The sequence below is a fragment of the Frankliniella occidentalis genome, unplaced genomic scaffold (genome assembly GCF_000697945.3).
Source record: "Frankliniella occidentalis isolate FOCC.00 unplaced genomic scaffold, Focc_3.1 Scaffold139, whole genome shotgun sequence".
Lineage (NCBI taxonomy): Eukaryota > Metazoa > Arthropoda > Insecta > Thysanoptera > Thripidae > Frankliniella > Frankliniella occidentalis.
In genome coordinates, this window is record NW_026267266.1 from 163,923 (window position 1) to 167,103 (window position 3,181).

Genomic DNA, 3,181 nt, shown 5'->3' on the forward strand with positions numbered 1-3,181 from the left:
CCCTCCTGCCCCTCTTTATCCCCCACCTCGCCCTGCTCTTTTCTCGAACAATTCTCATCCCACTTTCCCGCTCGCCTCGTGGACGCTCTCTTCGGTCGGACCGCAGCGAGGCCAAACTTTTATGGTCTGACTAAATAAAGCCATACGGTGTGGTGGCACTGTCCCCGGACCTCCAGCCATGCGCGGCCATATAACCCGCGAGCGAACCGTCTGGACGAGTGCGCCCGCGTGACAGGTCATCGTTCCCAGAGCTCGCCGTGATTTTATACCTGGAATTTTACTAACTTTGCTGTACTTTTTCTTTCCTGTTTCAGTCGTCGGCTTTCCGCGTCCTCGTCTACGGTGGTGGCGTGTGTCGAAGCTAGACCGAGGAGGTAAGCCTTTCCTCGGCAACAGAAGCCGCTGACGCCCAAACAATCTAGTGGCAGTTTATGAGCTTTTGCTTGTGGAAGATCAGAGGAAACGAGTATGAGACGGAGGAAAAGAGAAGGCTGGGGTTTGAAAAGAAGAGAAAGATGGAGGAGCAGGGGACAGCCTCTTTAATATCTTCGTATTTGCCGGACACGGTGGGTGGAGGTCGGGTGCTTTCTCCAAACTGGCACTGCACATATCCTGGCGGTATTTGCCGTTGGAAGGAGTCCAGCGCGCAGACTCATGGGAAATACCCGCCGTCAAGAACGGCCCCTCCCGGGCCGCTCTTCCTCCTGGTCTCCTCCGACACGGTGTTCTTGTGGTTACAGTCCTCCTTGCACCCGTCGTACCTTGACCCGGTGCGGCGCGTCGCCGCCCCGCTGGTGCGCCAGTGGCCCACAGCTCGTTTCTAGTGTGCCGGCACGGGGCCAAAAGGGGAAAGCAGAGGGGGAGCTGAGGGGCTGCCGTGGGGGGCTCCGTCGTCGTTATGTTGACAAGCCAGCCAAACACAGACGCACAGTTGTCGCCAAAAATATGTTTCGCCCCGTCTAACTAGCAGTGTGTACTCTACTAATAGAAGTGTGTGACACTGTGTTCTGAAATGTCCCCGACATTAAAGTGTGTGGGACCATTGTGTCATGCATAGCAATTAAAGTGTGATGTATCAATAAGATTGTTCAAGCAGATGCGTGTAGATATAGAGGTGCCCGTATGTTTGTAAGCAGCCTTACAGGGGCGCTGGGAAATCCCAAATGACAAATGACTCTGGCAATTTTATTCGAACCTACTTCTTGGTCAAATCACAGATGCCACTATGCTTCTTGCTTTTTGCCATAGTGTAGCAGAGTCCGATCAGCGCTCCTGCAGACCGTTTCTGCAGATAATATAAATCTCGTTTCGGAACGGTCCGCGCCGTAAACAATCATTGATAGAGCTGGCCAGCCGGTCTTGGTCGACCCCATCCCACGCCCCTCCTGGGCTGGTGCCGCCTGCAACAAAGTAAGTGTTACGGCCCCAGCTGCAGGTGCACAGCCGGCCTGCAGGGGCGCGCGCGTGCAGGCAGCTGCAGGGGGTAAAGTAGTGTAACGGCTGCGGCGACTCTCAGCCCCAGCGCGCCATGGATGGCGTCTGCCTGCAGATGCGTCGCAGGTGCACACACAGGTGAACGCGCGGCGTGCAGCTGCGAGCGCAGATGCATTGCAGATGCAGCGCAGATGCATAGTACAGCTGCAGAGCACTGTGAGTGACGGGCTGCCGGTAGTGTGTTTACCATTGCTTGCGATTGTGTGTACACGCGCCCGGAGTTTGGAGAGACGCCCTATAAACTGCTGATTCCGTGCGCAAATCATCCAAAGTTGTAGAGTTCGAGTCTCGTCTCGCGTCTCTCAATGCACTCCGTGTATGTGCTCTTGGGTTATACGCCGGCAGGATGGGATGTTCATGCTCACCCCCGACCGACCCACCTAACCCCACCCCAACCTATACCAGTGTCCCAATGTGGCCCAAGAGGTAAACGACCCCAAAAATCCCGTCCGCGACGTGTATATAGACAGGTGCCTCTCCGTGCCCCTCGCAGGTGTCGTTTCTGCGGTTACCGTGAACGAACACCGATATTGGCCGCCGTGAGAGGAATGCGGAGAGCTCTCTCTCTCTCTCTCTCTCTCTCTCTCTCTCTCTCTCTCTCTCTCTCTCTCTCTCTCTGCGGCATTACACCCCCTCCCTCCTCTCGCGGTCCAATCAGCAGTTTGCGGAGCAAACAAGTGACCGTAGTGTTGCAGGCCGTATCCCTTTCCCACGGTGTCGATCGCTCGCTCGACGCTCAGCCCCTTCCCTTCTCGCTCGTTTAATCCCCTAGCTGCTCCTACAAAGGGCCTCCATAGGCTCATCCCCCCCTCTCTCTCCCTCTCTCTCTCTCTTTCTCTCTCTCTCTCCTCGCTCGCTGCGTGTGTGTGTGTCTGTGTGTGTGTGTGCGTGTGTGTGTGTGTTCGCGAGCGAGGGTGTAAACTTTCAGGGACTCGCTCTGAAAATTCCTTTAAAACAATTTTGGAGGCGAGCCTGGAAAACTGTACTGCAAACAAGTGGTGGGCGTACTCTAGTGTACGTGACAATGTGACAAGCACACACGTATAGTTTCACCAATATAAACTGGTCAGTCGTGAACTAATTGCTCACTGGTCTGAGGTATGCATATGCATCTCTCACACACCTCTCATCTTTGTCATCACCCAGGGTGCGCTCATATTATATGCTTCTTACAAGACCTAGGACCCCCTGTCTAGATTTCGTGAAGGAATTCACAGAGTGCACGGGATAAGCGGGGGTTTGAACTCGCCTGGCTTGTAAACAGCTGAGCTCAGCCTAATCTGTTTGGACGGCTCCTGGAGTGCTGGCTGCTGTTGTGATAGTGCACGGGTAAGTTTTAACCTGCTTTCTTATGCGAAGAGGGAAAGGGTAGGGGGTTACCAGGACCAGGTCGGGGAAATAACTTCTTCCCTTGTAAGCATGGATCGTCATCTCGGTCCCAATCCCACTCTTCGAATTACCTAACGAAATACAGACAGGAGTCTTATTGAGAGTCGATAAAACACCTGGAGATAGGGGTGGGGGTGGATGGAGATGCACACCTCAGTGTTGAACCCGAGGTTAAAACCCGCACGTGTTAGGGGCCATATTATGCGTGCCAAAAATGCGTGCCAAATTAAAACGCACCATGTCGTCACGCAGTGTTGTCCATGTGTGCCAGCCTGCCGAGGTTGGGACGCCGGTGGGG

At 54.4% G+C, this 3,181-nt stretch overlaps 1 protein-coding gene across 4 annotated transcripts in view; it reads left to right on the forward strand.

Annotated features, from left to right (window-relative positions):
* LOC113208568 (tachykinin-like peptides receptor 99D) overlaps positions 1-3,181 on the forward strand; it is a 136,727-nt gene that overhangs the window by 34,564 nt on the left and 98,982 nt on the right. For all 4 annotated transcript variants that reach the window (XM_052270804.1, XM_052270801.1, XM_052270802.1 and 1 more), the window contains exon 2: positions 315-374. The gene's annotated coding sequence lies outside the window, so the exon portion shown is untranslated. The remainder of the gene's footprint in view (positions 1-314; positions 375-3,181) is intronic.